Source organism: Mauremys mutica, unplaced genomic scaffold (genome assembly GCF_020497125.1).
Source record: "Mauremys mutica isolate MM-2020 ecotype Southern unplaced genomic scaffold, ASM2049712v1 000539F_np12_subseq_1:119545_obj, whole genome shotgun sequence".
Classification (NCBI taxonomy): Eukaryota; Metazoa; Chordata; order Testudines; family Geoemydidae; genus Mauremys; species Mauremys mutica.
The window spans coordinates 31,731-48,716 of NW_025422997.1; positions in this window are offsets into that span (position 1 = coordinate 31,731).

Consider the following 16,986-nt stretch of genomic DNA (forward strand, 5'->3'; position numbering starts at 1 on the left):
GATCAAAGTCCTGGAGGACAAACAGCCCCATGGCCAGTATAATGAAGTGGTGGCAGTGGGGGGAAGTGCTGTGTTTTGTGTAACACCTGCCAGGTGAGTGATGCACTGACAGGGCAGCTGCCCATAGCTCCCACATGAGCTCATTCTCTTCGATCTGCTCCTGCTGTTATTTCAGAGCCAGCACTAGTGGGAGCGTGTCCCTGTCACTTCACCAGCTGTAGAACAGGCTCTGTCTGCAGCCCAGCTCTGATTAATCCCACTTTTTAATGTATTCCTACTGTGATACTTTCCCAGTTCTCTGCCTCATTCGAACATTCCGGTCAGAGACTGAATATGGGAAGGGATGGACTAATTTGTGTGACATTCGGTAAGTTGCCATCGTATGTGATTGAAACCTCTGCTGGAGGTGGGCAGGAGCCTGTTACACACATAAAATAGCTAAGCTTGACCAAACTACCTGCTACACATTCAAACCTTCCTGTACACACACAATAGAAATTGGGGCTCTGAGAAATGGCAACTTTCCTTTAACACAGATCATTGTTTTCTGTACTTCCAGAGGCACTGAAGTAGCAGCTGTTTAAAGGTAATGTGCTTTTATTTCATAATCAGCAGCAGAGCCTCTGTAAATTTACCACTTGTAGAGCTGATTGTTTCTAACTGCAGGGTTAGCCAGACCATTCAGTAACATTATTGCTCTGTTCACAAAACCTTTGGTTAGTGATGAATCATGAGACTTATCCCTCCCTGCTGTAATTCCACTGACTCCAGTGTCTCTTTCCCCATTTCTGGTTCCAAGAAAATAAATTAAAACAACCTTCAGAACTAACATGCTGTGGGAAAGTGGAAATGTTGATAGAAGAAACTGCATTATTTGAGCTGTCTTGTGTGTGTCTATCTGCTTTGTGTGTGTGACCGGTGGGGCTTTTTGTTTGCTCCTGGCAGGTTCAACGTTGTCAGATTTGTCTGTGGAGAGGGGCCAGAGAAAACAGACACCCTGGCCTTCCAGCTTGGGGTTAGGCAAAGGAATAACAACCCTGTCCCAAAAAAACAAAAAATGTTACAGAAACAGTGGTAGGAACAGTGCTAGAGAAACTGGTAAATAACCACAATACCCCGGCTTGAAGTAATCGGAAACACAGCATTCAAAAAGCAAAGCTCAGGGGATATTTGGGGTTTATTCTCTGACCTTAGCCATATGTTATAGCACAGGGAGCACTTTTGGAAGTCTCCCATCCCACAACGGGGGAAAGGAAAAGGATTCTTAGGTTCTAGCACGGATTGAAGGAGGATGGTGATGGGGAATAAGGGAATCCCTCTGACTTACCCTAACGACGTCTGTTGTTACAATGGGGGAAATGACTTTTTTTCCCTATCCCTGCCCTGTTCCTGCTCTTTGTTATAGTTCAATATAGTTTAAGTGCGGAAAATGATCATAAAAATATCTGCTCCCCAGCACAACCTGCAGCAACATCAGAACAACTGGGAATGAAACAATTTGTTCCCCAAGGGAGAACTCGATGACTAACAATTGCTGTGAAATGGGGGAACAATATAACCGTGATGCTCAGGGTTTGTTTAGACTAGGGAAAGTGATGGAGTTTAGGTCAGGTCAAGGGGAAAGCTAATGCCAACCCCTGCACCTGGGCTGCATCTGCACTACAATTTTTTACATTAAGATCACTAACTTGAGCAGCCAACGCCATATACAGCCCTAGTGGCTGTCAGGCACAGATAGTTTTTGCCTCAGTGTAGCTTGTTGGGATAAAACCTCTCCCCCACCTGGAGGTGATGAACATTCCTGGCAGGAGGGACACACACTCCTTTGACTCAGAAGGAAAGAAGTTGATAGAAAAAAATCACAGGACTGACCCCAAAGAAGGGTGAGCTGCAAAAGGCAGAAGCAGGCAACTGATCTGGTGGAGCTGAGAGACCTTGGTGAAGATGGTGCAAAAATCACTATGTGGGAATGAGCAAATGTGATTTAAAAAAAATTTTTTTTGGCCAACCCTAGTCAAGGGATTTATAACAGTTCTCTCTCATGTGGATTTTCCTATGTTTGATAAGGTTTGAGCGCTGAAGCTTTTCCCACACTCAGAGCATGTGTAGCGCTTCTCTTCTGTGTGGATTCTACGATGTCTGAGATCTGACTAAAGCTTTTCCCACACTCAGTGCACATGTAAGGCGTCTGTCCTGTGTGGATTCTCTGATGTGTGATAAGGGCAGAGCGATGATTGAAGCTTTTCCCACACTCAGAGCACGTGTAGGGCTTCTCTCCTGTGTGGATTCTCTGATGTCTGATAAGGTCTGAGCTCTGACTAAAGCTTTTTCCACACTCTGAGCATGTGTAGGGCTTCTCTTTTGTGTGGATTCTACGATGTCTGATAAGGTCTGAGCTCTGACTAAAGCTTTTCCCGCACTCAGAGCACATGTAAGGTGTCTGTCCTGTGTGGACTCTCTGATGTGTGATAAGGTGAGAGCGCCGCCCGAAGCTTTTTCCACACTCTGAGCATGTGTAGGGCTTCTCTCCTGTGTGGATTCTCTGATGTCTGATAAGGTCTGAGCTCTGACTAAAGCTTTTCCCGCACTCAGCGCATGTGTAGGGCTTCTCCCCTGTGTGGATTCTCTGATGTAAGATGAGGTCTGAACGATTAAAGAAACATTTCCCACACTTAGAGCATCCATAAGGTTTCTCACCCATGTGGATTTTCCTATGTTTGATAAGGTTTGAGCTCTGATTGAAGCTTTTCCCACACTCAGAGCATGTGTAGGGCTTCTCTCCTGTGTGGATTCTACAATGTCTGATAAGGTTTGAGATCTGACTAAAGCTTTTCCCGCACTCAGAGCACGTGTAAGGCGTCTGTCCTGTGTGGATTCTCTCATGTCTGATAAGGTGAGAGCTCTGACTAAAGATTTTCCCGCACTCAGAGCACGTGTAGGGCTTCTCTCCTGTGTGGATTCTACGATGTGTGATAAGGTCTGAGCTCTGACTAAAGATTTTCCCGCACTCTGAGCATGTGTAGGGCTTCTCTCCTGTGTGGATTCTACGATGTGTGATAAGGTCTGAGCTCTGACTAAAGATTTTCCCGCACTCTGAGCATGTGTAGGGCTTCTCTCCTGTGTGGATTCTCTGATGTCTGATAAGGGCAGAGCTCTGACTAAAGATTTTCCCACACTCAGTGCACGTGTAGGGCGTCTGTCGTGTGTGGATTCTCTGATGTGTGATAAGGTGAGAGCGCCGCCTGAAGCTTTTTCCACACTCTGAGCATGTGTAGGGCTTCTCTCCTGTGTGGATTCTACGATGTCTGATAAGGGCAGAGCTGTGACTAAAGCTTTTCCCACACTCAGTGCACGTGTAGGGGTCTGTCCTGTGTGGATTCTCTGATGTCTGATAAGGGCAGAGCTCCGCCCAAAGCTTTTCCCGCACTCTGAGCATGTGTGGGGCGCTTTTCCGGTATGGATTTGCTGATGAGAGATGAGGGCTGAACTATCGATGAAGCATTTCCCACACTCAGAGCATTCATAAGGTTTCTCACCTGTGTGGATTGTCTGATGTCTGATAAGGGCAGAGCTCCGATTGAAGCTTTTCCCACATTCATGGCATGTGTAGTGTCTCTCTTCCAAGTAGATTCTGTCACTTGTTATAAGGTCTGAGTGGCTACTAAAGTTTCCCTCTGGCCTCCCCTGAGTCTCACAGGCTTTTGTTTTTTCTGGGAGTGCATAACTCCTGGAAACATTCCCTTTGGATCTTCCTGATAATGTCCCAGGTGGTTCTCCTTGCTCAGCATCTTCCTGATGGGGTTTCTCCTCCTCATTCTGACTCACCATCCCATCACCTAATTGGAGACAGAGAGAATCCAGACATAGATCACTACCTGCACCGGAAAGAAAGAAAATCTCAGAGAGAGGAATGGAAAAAGGGATGAACAATCCAAAATATGTGGGGGAGAGATCAAACCTATCAGGAGCTGATTTTCCCTAAAACCTTCCCCAGAGGAGAGAGGAAGGGATCAGTTTTGGTCTGCATCTCATGAGAACACTCAGGAGAAAGAGAAATCGGGGCGGGACCTGCTGCCAGTTGTCAGTCAGAATAGGAGGGAAGCCATGAGTGACATCTGCCGTAACGATTCCACATCTGCAGGGAACAATCCTGAACTTGGAGAGCTCACAGGGTCTTTGTAGGGCATCCCGAATGTTTCCTGCATTCCCACACAGTTGTTGAGTTGGTTTAACCAAGTCCTCACCTGTGCAGGCAGCTCTTGGAAGCACTTCTTTCTCAGAGCCCTGGAGGTCTGGGACCCACGGCTCTTCCCCTCGTTCCAGCTGGGAGATCACATCAGGTTTGGAAACTGGAAACCCTAATCCAGGCAAAGAAAACAAGGGAGGTCAGTGGAATTTGTGGGATACTTGTCACAAAGAATAGTCCATGGTTTTAACCCCCAGCTCATTTTTAGGAAGTAACATCCCAAGGCCAGCTTCCTTGGCTCAAAGTGGCAGGAGAGTTATTATGATTATAAATCATATGAATTACCTTAGTGCCTAAGGACCAACTAACAGTGGGTCCCCATTGTGCTAGGACAAGTACAAACAGAGAATAGTAGATGGCCCATGCCCTGAAGAATTTACAATTTAAATACACAAGACAGACACAGAGTGGGAGGAAGGGGTAGAACCCACTGTTAGAATAGAGATATTCAGGCCTGCCTGTAAAGCCTATAGTTTAAGAACTTAGGGGTATTTTTTATCACTTAGCTACTTACAGGAGTGTGAAAAGAGAGAATCAAAATCACTGTCTGTATTTGTAAGGGCCTTCTCTTACTGTGACAGTCTGAGGCCTTGTTCTTAGGCTAAGGCCTTTGGCTAAGCAGCAAGGGCAGCCATAAGCTGGGAAGCGAAGGGTCACATCTTCACATCCCAAACCAGTCACACTGAAATAAGGTGCTATTGGGCTGTTAGGAAGATGATCCTGTCCTGATAGCGCCCATCACCACCAGATAAAGAAACAGATCTTAAGATGGTTAAAGAAAACTTTTTTGATAGCAGCCTGTTTGGCAAGAAATCATTTCTCAATGCTTGTGGTTGTGAAACCCTCATTTTTGTATTGTTTTATCTTTATGGCCACCACTTTTACAATGTTAATCAGTCTGGTTCTCTAATTGTTTTTGTCTGCTGTACAATTCATTTTGCTAGGTGTAAGTTAATTAGGGTAGTGGGATACAATTGGTTAGATAATTATGTTTCAATGTGTTAGGATTGGTTAATTAAATTTCAGTACAATGATTGGTTAAGCAAAGGTATAGCTGAGCATATTACTATATAAACTGAGTCAAACAGGAGGGGGAACAGGGGACACAGGGTAAATGCTCTGCAGTGTCAGAGCTGGTAAGGGGGACACGGGGAAAATGGTCTGTGGTGTAGCCCTGAGGATTAATCTGTTGGTCTGTATAAAATGTCTTTTTGATAAAAGTGTGTAGGCTGCATAGATTAATAGAATTTGCAATAAGCTGTAACGATACCTAGAAGCTTCTAGACCAGACATCCTGGCCTATTTCCTCTGCGATGCTGAAAGCAACCTTTAAGACCCTTACTCAGAAAAGTGATAATAGGAAATAAACCTACGCAAATTGTCTAGGGACTTTCTGAATATCTGCTAACCTTTCACCTAGTTAGGTGCAAAAGTAGGGTATTTCTGCCCACAAAATATAACAAGTCTACCACAAGATACGTAGATAGTTGTCATTAATACGTACACAAAGGTCAGCCTATGAAAACAGGTACCCTCACCTTTCCATGGGGGAAAGACAAATTTGGGCATAGGAGGAAGGATTTCTCCCTATAAAAGGTGTGATAATCCACCATTAGGGCGGGCGATACATCTCTCTGTTTCCTTGTCGTCTCAACCTGCTTCGAAGCCTCTTTCTCCTACGAAAGCTGTCAATACTAGTCGTAGTATTAATTCTTTTCAAAGTTGTAAGTATGAAATAATTCTTACTTTCTACTTCACCTCTAAAGCATCTATGCTAAGAAGGGTTTAATTCATAACCAGTTTCTTTATAACTATACTTCCTCTAGCATACGTGTGAACAACACCCTTTTTGCTGCAAAGTGCATTCAGAACTGTGTAATATCATATCATATCTCTTAAAGAACTGTGATATTTTGTAACTTTGTAATCTCATACTGCTTTTAACATTTTACATTTACTTCTTGTTTCATTGATTTTAAATAAAAGGTCTTGTTTGACTAAACTTTGTCTCAGTGTAAATTCCTGTTATACCCCAATCTCCTTGTATTAAATTCTGTGAAGCCTGATTCAAGACGAACTTTTATCTTCTGATCACACATATTGGCGAGCCATACCCATATTATTAATATCTATTAATTATTACTAATATTATTAATTAATTAGAAAATTAATTATTAAATACAACTAAATTAAGTGGATAAATTCCACTGTCCCTACTAACCCTCCCCAAATCAGGCAACAGCGGTGTCAGAGCAGATAAGCGGGACACGCCGCCGAAGACCCCAGGCCCCCTGAATCCTCTGGGCAGCCCTGAGTGACAATCATTCCCTTGTCTCTGTCGGGTATTCCGTTGATGTAGGTTACTCCCAGCCAGTCCTTAATGACCCATTCATATCACCCCATGACAGCTACGTGAAAGCAAAGCACAGGAACTGGACGTTAGTCCAGTGAACACAGTGGAGGAGAAGCTGCAATCCTCACACCCTGGTCAAAAAGGAGAGGCATGTGGGTCCCTGCCCATAGAGAGGGGCTGGCTGGAGGCCTGACACCTGAGGGGCCCTTCCTTGAGCAGACCATGGAGGCAGGTCAAAGGCTTCGCTACCCCAGAACTATGACATCGCAAAAGCACATTTTTGGGAATTAGGAAATCTAGTGACTCAGGGGTAATGGGAGGGAGAATTAAACTCCCCCAGTGGGAGGAGAAGGCTGGGGAATTACACACTAACATTCAGGAGCAACAGCCCCTAATTCTTCCGGAAAAGGAGAAGGTCAGAAACAAGAACTGGGCCACGCAGCCTCAGGAGGGACAGGCTCAGAGATCCAAGGAGCAGGGAGAGAAGACAGCTTGTGGCTGCTGCAGATGGGGAGAGGGGGGACAAGACTCTCTCCAAACTCTCACTCTTCTTGACCCCGACCTGATTTTACGATGTATGACCCAGTCTCACGTCTTGTGGGCAATTTCATACTCGCTAGAGGTAAGACGTCATGATCAGAGAATTGCTTATTAGCTTGGACCATGCGTGGAGGGGCAAGGAGGTGAACATAGATAAATGGGTTATTAAGGGCAGGTCGACACTACAGCCGGGATTGACACACTGAGATAGATCTAGCCGTGGTCGATTTAATGATTCGATTTAGTAAACGTGGCCTAAGCTTGCTACAGTTCAGGGCCTTATATTAAGCTGAGGCTTTTGTGAGAGTGGTTATGCTGAAGTCTGGGATTTACCTGAGGTTTGGGTACGGACTCGGGGTTAAAGGTCTGGGATCCCCCACAGCTCTAGATCCCTAAACCTCTCCTCCCTCCCACTGACCCACCCAGCTCACTTCCTGGGTGCCCTTCCTCCACTCTGCCCTCTCCTTCTTCCCATTACTGGCAGCTGGCACCACCTCCCGACACCTTGGGAGCTTCTTCTGTTCCCTCCTCATCTCTCACAACCTCCTCCCTCCCTGCTGCCTGCTAGTGTATGGGAGATAAGGAAAAAAAGGGGGGCAAAGAAACTTGTCAAAACATGGATGATGAATAAAGTTATTACTGCTCAGGTTCTTTAGAGACCCCACAGCTTCTAATAACCCAGGGGACAGGACTCCTTACCCAGCGAGGTCACCGTCTCATAGTTCTCCTGCATGACATCCCTGTAGAGGGCTCTCTGAGTGGGGTCCAGCAGAGCCCATTCCTCCCTGGTGAAATACACAGCCACCTCCTCGAAGGTCATCAGCCCCTGAAAGAGCAAGAGTCCAACACTCAGTACCTGCTGCCCCACTCACAGCCCCACTACTCACAGAACAGCAGCACCAGGGAAATGGAAGCTCTGGGAGGCACATGTTAACAGAGTCCCACCTCACTTTGCCTAGAGCAGCCAGGAGGCATCAGAGGGTGGAAAGAGAGAACCTTTGTGTCTCCCAGCTGACAGACGGAGGCAGGGTCTTCACATTTATCACATACCTACTAGCCAGGACTTGATATAGGAGATGGGGCTGTCTCTGGACCCTGCTGGTGGCTCCCAACACTCTCCAAATAAAATATATGGAAGAAAGGGGAAGTCAATAGTAAAGAATAGAAGTTCGAAAGTCAGAATTGTAGAAAATTGGTAAGGGAAGCTATCAGAAATCAATGACCAATTTATGAAAATAAGAAGGAAGTTTTAAAAAAGTATATTAAGTACAAAATTAATCCCCAGCAATGATAGTGGTAAATTACTAGATGGAAATGGCAGAATCATCAAAATAATGCAGAAGAGGTAAAAGTGTTCAATAAATATTTCTCTCCTGGATTTGGAGAAAAACAGATGATGTAACTCATATCATAAGATGTTGACGCTGACAGTCTTTCCATTCCAAAAGTAACTCACGAGGACGTTAAACAGCAGCTATTCAAGTTAGATGTGTTTAAATCAGTGGGTCTAGATAACTAGAGTTTTGAAAGAGCTGCTGGAGCAGCGTGGTGGACTGTTAATGTTGTTTTTAATTAGGACTTGGAACACTTGGGAAATTCCAGAAGACTGCAATAAAGTTAATGCTGTGCCAATATTTAAAAACTATAAAAGAGATGACGCAGCTAATGACAAGTGTGTCAGTCTGAAATCGATACTGGGCAAGAGAATGGAGCAGCCGATACTGGATTTCATTAATAAAGAAAGGAGGGTAATATAATTAGTACCCATTAAAAAGGTGTAGACACAATAGATCCTATCAAACTAACTGGATATCCTTATTGGATGAGATCAAAAGTTTAGTTGCAGCTAATAGTACTGATGTAATATACGTAGGCATATGAGTTGGCTCAGCACAATATTTTGACTAGAATGTACAAAATACACACGGCATACATTAAATAGATTAAAAACTGGGATTTTAAATAGGGAACCATGGTCGAGTGGATTTCTTTTTGCTAACATTTATCACTGGGAAATTGGCTGTTGTCTTCTCTCTCTCTTGAGTGGCTGAGGTAAAGCACTCAGGTAGCTTAGCTGGCTCCATGGCGCCACCTGCTGTCGTGTTCGGTGATAACAGGGCCTGGAGAGGCTGGCTGAATCTCCAGCAAAGCAGCGTGAGAAGGGGCAGCCCAGCTTGAGGGTTAGAGGGCACAGCGGTTCCCAGAAGCCCCCCAGACTGCACCCTGGGGTGACAACCCATCACACCCTACATTACACAAGTCTCAGCAGGTTTGTCACAGCCTGTCCCCTCCCTTTCTCCACCCAAGATATTTCCTGCCTCCCACCACCTCTAGCAGCTCCCACCAGTGGTGAGCTCCAGCCGGGTCCATGAACCAGTTGTTAAATTTAGAAGCCTTTTTAGAACCGGTTGTTCCAGAACAACCGGTTCTAAAAAAGCTTTTAAATTTAACAAAGGCTCGGGCAGCTGTCCACCTGGCCCCCGGCCCCAGCTCACCTCCCCCTCTCCTGTGAACGCTCCGCCCTCCTTCTCCTCCCCCTCCCCTGCTTCCCACGAATCAAATGTTCGCGGGAAGCCTGAAACAAGCAGTAGGCAGGTAAGCCGGGCCGGGTGGGAGGGAGGACGTCGCACGCAGCCCAGTCCGGTTCCACCTGAGCGGCTAGAACATAAGAACGGCTGTACCGGGTCAGACCAAAGGTCCATCCAGCCCAGTATCTCTCTACCAACAGCGGCCAATGCCAGGTGCCCCAGAGGGAGTGAACCTAACAGGCAATGATCAAGTGATCCCTCTCCTGCCATCCATCTCCATCCTCTGACAAACAGAGGCTAGGGACATCATTCTTTACCAGTCCTGGCTAATAGCCATTTATGGACTTAGCCACCATGAATTTATCCAGTTCCCTTTTAAACATTGTTAGTCCTAGCCTTCACAACCTCCTCAGGTAAGGAGTTCCACAAGTTGACTGTGTGCTGCGTGAAGAAGAACTTCCTTTTATTTGTTTTAAACCTGCTGCCTATTAATTTCATATGGTGACTCCTAGTTCTTGTATTATGGGAATAAGTAAATAACTTTTCCTTATCCACTTTCTCAACATCACTCATGATTTTATATACCTCTATCATATCCCCCCTTAGTCTCCTCTTTTCCAAGCTGAAGAGTCCTAGCCTCTTTAATCTTTCCTCATATGGGACCCTCTCCAAACCCCTAATCATTTTAGTTGCCCTTTTCTGAACTTTTTCTAGTGCTAGAATATCTTTTTTGAGGTGAGGAGACCACATCTGTACACAGTATTCGAGATGTGGGTGTACCATGGATTTAAATAAGGGCAATAATATATTCAGTCTTATTCTCTATCCCGTTTTTAATGATTCCCAACATCCTGTTTGCTTTTTTGACCGCCTCTGCACACTGCGTGGACATCTTCAGAGAACTATCCACGATGACTCCAAGATCTTTTTCCTGACTCGTTGTAGCTAAATTAGCCCCCATCATATTCTATGTATAGTTGGGGTTATTTTTTCAAATGTGCATTACTTTACATTTATCCACATTAAATTTCATTTCCCATTTTGTTGCCCAATCACTTGGTTTTGTGAGATCTTTTTGAAGTTCTTCACAATCTGCTTTGGTCTTAGCTATCTTGAGTAGTTTAGTCTCATCTGCAAACTTTGCCACCTCACTGTTTACCCCTTTCTCCAGATCATTTATGAATAAATTGAATAGGATTAGTCTGAGGACTGACGCTTGGGGAACACCACTAGTTACCCTTCTCCATTCTGAGAATTTACCATTAATTCCTACCCTTTGTTCCCTGTCTTTTAACCAGTTCTCAATCCATGAAAGGACCTTCCCTTTTATCCCATGACAGCTTAATTTACGTAAGAGCCTTTGGCGAGGGACCTTGTCAAAGGCTTACTGGAAATCTAAGTACACTATGTCCACCGGATCCCCCTTGTCCACATGTTTGTTGACACCTTCAAAGAACTCTAATAGATTAGTAAGACACGATTTCCCTTTACAGAAACCATATTGACTGTTGCTCAACAGTTTGTTTTTCTGTGTGTCTGACAATTTTATTCTTAACTATTGTTTCGACTAATTTGCCCGGTACCGACGTTGCTGGGATCACCTCTAGAGCCCTTTTAAAATATTGGCGTTACATTAGCTAATTTTCGGTCCTTGGGTACCGAAGCCGATTTAAAGGACAGGTTACAAACCTTAGTTAATAGTTCCCCCTGGACTCCGGCCGAGTGCCCCAGCCGGGTCTCGGCCAAGCACCCCTGGCTCGGGCTGGTCCTGGCCGAGCGGCTCCGATCCGGTCCAGCTCAGGCCCTGCAGCACCGGTCCCAGCCGAACGGCTCCAGTCCAGCTCGGGGAGTCGGGTCCTGCGGCCCAGTCGCGGTCTCGGCAGAGCGGACCCCGTCCTGGCCCCAGGCAGTGTGGTAAGGGGGCAGGGGGCAGGGAGGGGGTGTTCGGTGGCTTGTGGGGGGCTGGATAGGGGTTGGGGCGGTCAGAGGGCAGGGTACAAGGGGATTGAATGGGGGCAAGGGTCCCGGGGGGCAGTCAGGAAGGAGCAGGGGTTGGATGAGGTGGGGGGGGCAGTCAGGGACAGAGAGAAGGGGTGGTTGGATGGGGCAGAGGTTCCAGGGGGGCATCAAGAATGAGAGGAGGGGTTTGATGGGGCGGCAGGGGGCAGTCAGGGGATGGAGGGGGGGATGGGTCAGGGGTCCCCGGGGGGGGTATCAAGGAGTAGGGGGGGTTGGATGGGGCATGACCCCTGGGGGGGCATGACCCCCTTGTGAGGTGAGGAGGAGGGAACCTGTTAATATTTTGGCAGCTCATCACTGGCTCCCACCCTCCTATACATTTACTGCTTCTCTCCCTCCAAGCAGAACCCAACACCAGCTCCCTTAGAATCCCTTACCTGAGCCAGCTCCACTGCAGCCATTTCCTTCCCCCGGGGAGGATGGGATGATCTGGAGCAAAGTATGGACATTATTCTGTAGCCTGCCAGGGCGAGAAGGGCAATGTGAGAGAATTCAGACAGGGTTTCTGTCCTTTCCACATGTCGATTCCCCCCAGCATTGTTCCCTGCTAATGGACATTCCAGGTTCTGCCACACTGTGAAGCACAGAGTGACCTTATCCCAGTACAGGCCTAGCCCACTCCCACCAGGGTGTGACCCTCTGACACATGGTGAAACCCTCCCAGCAGCAGAGTCTCTCTGTTACACTTATCAAGTTTGTGGGCGATACCAAGCTGGGAGGGGTTGCAAGGACTTTGGAGGAGAGAACTGAAATTCAAAATCATCTGGACAAACTGGAGAAATGGTCTGAAGTAAATAGGATGAAATTCAATAAGGACAAATGCAAAGTGCTTCATTTAGGAAGGATCAATCAGTTGCACACATACAAAATGGGAAATAACTGCCTTGGAAGGAGCGCTGTGGAAAGGGATCTGGGGGTCCTAGTGGATCACAAGCTAACTAGGAGTCAACAGTGTTGCAAAAAAGCAAGTATCATTTTGGGAAGTATTAGCAGAAGTATTGTAAGCAAGACACGAGAAGAAATTCTTCTGCTCTACTCCATGCTGATTAGGTCTCAACTGGAGTAGTGTGTCCAGTTCTGGGGGGCCACATTTCAAGAAAGATGTGGACAAATTAGAGAAAGTCCAGAGAAGAGCAACAAAAATGATTAAAGATCTAGAAAACATCACCTATGAGGGAAGATTGAAAAAAAACTGGGGAAGACTCAGAGGGGACACGATCAGTTTTCAAGTACATAAAAGGTTGTTACAAAGATACCGGAGAAAAATTGTTCTCCTTAACCTCTGAGGATAGGACAAGCAGCAATGGATTTAAATTGCAGCAAAGGCGGTTTAGGATGGAGATTAGGAAAAACAACTCCCTAACTGGCAGAGTGGTTAAGCACTGGAATAAATGGCCCAGGGAGGCTGTGGAATCTCCATCATTGGGGATTTTAAAGAGCAGGCTGACAAACACCTGTGAGGGATGGTCTAGATAATACTGAGTCCTGCCTTGAGGGCAGGGGACTGGCCTAGATGACCTCTCGAGGTCCCTTCCAGTTCTGTGATTCTAAGAACCAAAGGCCAGAGAAGAGCAGAATCAAAGGAGTCACTCTGGGGATTCTCTCTGTCACTGTTCACAAGGCAGCTCTCTCAGGTTTACAAAGTGGTTTTGTGAAAGTTACTGGGGCCCCCCTTAACCTGAACTTTTGAACTATCTTTTCTCTTCTGCCTCAAAGCAGAGAAATCTTGCTCCAAGTCAGTTTTCACTGACCAGATAACGGTTTCACGGGGTCTGGCAACCACCAATGAAGCGTTAACATGGCTTGGTCTTTGTCTGAATGTGTATAAAGGATCTGTAAAACTTGGGTCAGGCAGAGTCTTCTGTATGTATTTACAGGGCTCTCCTTTCTTCTGCAGAATAAAGCATCTTTCCTTATCCCTGTCAGGCTATTATTGGCTCTGAGCTAGACGCACCCGATATTTCGGTAACAGTTTGATGCTCCAGCCTTTATACAGTCTCTCCTGGCAGTGCCCCCTTTCATCGGCAGGGCCTAGTTTTAGCCTTTGGGAAGCATGACCCCGGGGGTGCTGAGACTGGGCCTTCTTGCCGCAGCACATCTTGTTTCTTTCTATGGCTCCCCAGTGAGTCCAAATGAGTAGATACTCCTCATACAGACTGAGAACGTAAGAAGGGCCCACTGCATCAGACCAATGGTCCACCTAGCTCAGTGGCCAATACCAGGTGCTCCAGAGGGAATGAACAGAACAGGTAACCATCAAGTGATCCATCCCCTGTCACCCATTCCCAGCTTCTGGCAAACAGAGGCTAGAGACACCATCCCTGCCCAGCCTGCCTGTGACACTGGCAGATGAGGCGTTAGCTCTTACACAAGCCTCTATGTCTTAATTGAACATGGACAAACACACAGTGGAATCGGTCTGACTCACCTGTGTTAGTATTGTTAAAACAGGTATTAGCATTATAAGAACATGTTTAGACTTTACTGAATGCTTTACTGAGTTGCTGCCTGGGTTAACATCTGACTAGATGCACTGTGAGCCTCTGTGGCTCTGTAAATCACCACACAGGAGAGAGACTTTACCTAGGTGAAGTGCTGATTGACAGCCGAATGCATTACACCCTGCCTGGCAGGAAAGGTCCATCCACACCAGAGAGACTATTATGGGATGTTAAAGAAGACACAAGACTGTTGTTGTGCTCTTGACTTCCCATTAGCTGAGTTGACAGTTCAGAGCACATGGCAGGAAGGGGATGAAAAACCCCACACAGAAGGAACTGATTATCTGTATGCTGCTTGGACTCTGGGGGGCAAAGTTCCTAGGCATAAGCACGAGATCCCCAGCTGCTTAGCCGGGATTAGTCCTAAAGAATTTGCAGAGCTTGCTTATTAGAGAAGCTTCTATTACCTTTTGAAATGTAAGACTGTAACTTGTCTGCATCTGGATGATTAGCTGCTGTGACACGGCAAGGCCAGATGGCTATAGGAAAATAGTGAGAAACAGGTATGTTAGCCCCAGGCTAAACAAATCCCTGTTACCATGGTAACCAAAATGACAGTTGCTCCAGGTTAATCAAGACACCTGGGGCCAATTAACATCCTTCCAGAAAGCCGTGGAGACAGCTAGGTTGACTGGGACCCCTGAAGCCAATCAGGGGCTGGCTGAAACTAGTTAAAGAGCTCCCAGTTAGGCAGGTGGGTGTGCAGAACAGGAGCTGTGGGAGCGACTGAGCAGTACACACCAGATCAGGCACAAGGAAGGAAGCCCTGAGGTAAGGGTGAAGTGGAGCCTGAGGAAGTGGGGGTGCTGTGGGGAAGTAGAACAGGGAATTGTATGTGTCCTGTTTCTAAAAGGTCAGATACCACAGCTGATACTATTAGGGTCCCTGGGCTGGAGCCTAGAGTAGAGGTGGGTCCTGGGCTCCCCCCTTTGCTCCCCTGATTAATCACTGAGACTGGGAGACAACAGAGACTCTGCGAGGGAGGGGAGCTTTGCCTCCCCTCCCTCACTGGCTTACGATGAAAATGGCTCAGTGGGCTGTGACCCTTGTCCCTAGAGAGAAGGGCTACGTGGAGGGTCACAGTGAGCCTCTGAGGCTAGCGAAATCCACCAGGAAATGCAGGGCCCATGGAGACAAGGACAGAGCTTTGTCACACTGCTTTAACTTTGTAAACAACTCTCATTTCCTTTCAAATAAATCTTAATACAGGTTGTGACAGGACTGGCTACAAGTGTTGTCTTTGTTGGGAGATCTAAGAGTCATTTGACCTAAGGAAGTGACTGGTCCTTTGGGCCTGGCAGTAACCTGAACATTGCTGTGACTCGTGGGGTAAGGCAGGGGTTCTCAACCATGAGTCTGGGGCCCCCTGGGGGGCCATGAGCAGCTTTCAGGGGGCTGCCAAGCAAGGCCAGCATTAGACTCGCTGAGGCCCAGGGCAGAAAGCTGAAGTCCCAGCGCATGGGGCTGAAGTTTGGGCCCCTGAGCCCCACCCCCAGGGCTGAAGCCAAAGCCGAAGCAATGTAGCTTTGTGGGGGTCTGGGGCCCCAGGAAGTTGCTCTGTTTGCTACCCCCTAACACCAGCCCTGGCTGTGATGTTATATTAATAACCTGTGACTGTGTAGTTCATTGGTGCAACCACTGTTATATTTGCAGCAAATGTTGTACAACGGTTGGCGTGTAAGATGCCTATGAAAAGGTTATAATTTGCTCCTGATGATGATGATACTACCTGTGTGGGCGTATCATTTTTGCAGTCAAAGTTAGGAATATTGGCTACGTTCTTGTACATCAGTGTGTTTTGATTCTGAAGTAGCCTTAGTAAAGCATTAGGTCAGCTTCTTCAGAAAGGAATTTGCAAATCAAGTGCCCAATCAAGAAACACTTAAAGGACCTTGGGGAAACTCCAATCCACATACCCTGGTGGGCCGGGCCAGTTTCTTTACCTGCCACGTCCGCGGGTTCGGCCGATTGCAGCTCCCACTGGCCGCGATCTGCCGTCGCAGGCCAATGGGGGATGCAGGAAGCGGCGCAAGCTGAAGGATGTGCTGCCTGCCACTTCCCACTGCCTCCATTGGCCTGGAGTGACAAACTGTGTCCAGTGGGAGCCACGATCGGGCAAACCTGCCAACATCGCAGGTAAACAAACTGGCCCGGCCTGCCAGGGTGCTTACCATGGTGAGCCGTGTGCCAAAGGTTGCTGATCCCTGAGCTAAAATATTTAAGAGACAAGTCAGTTGAAAATATAGTGGTGCAAGAACAAAGTAACATCGCTTCCCATTGTTACACAGCTTCCAGCTGCTGGAGGCTGCAATCCCCTGTCGTTAACATGGTTATTGGACTGAAATCTCCCCTTGGCCAGTCAGAGACAGACACGTACCTGTGTCGCTCCCCAGCTCCCGTCGCAGCGTCTCTAGGGGAAGGAGAATGTCGCATCGCAGACGGACCTGGACAGATGCTCAACAGTCAGTATGATTGGATAGCAAGAGTCAATTTATTTCTCTCCAGCATACATCTTTATACACTTGAAGCAGGCAAGCAAGCAATTGCTAATTGGTTAACAAAATACACATAAGCACTGCTACAACTTCATAGGATAACATTATCCTAGACAACCTTCTAAATTTATTATCCTATTATGCCTGCTAGAGGGAAGTTAGCCAAGGCCAACTTCTCAAAACAAAACTCACAACCTAATTAACCCAACCTGAAAACCTAAACATCTCAGGCTTCCCACACTACCTCCTAAAAACCTAAACATCTTAGCTTCCCACACTACCAACTGCCAAGCTAGCAAAACAT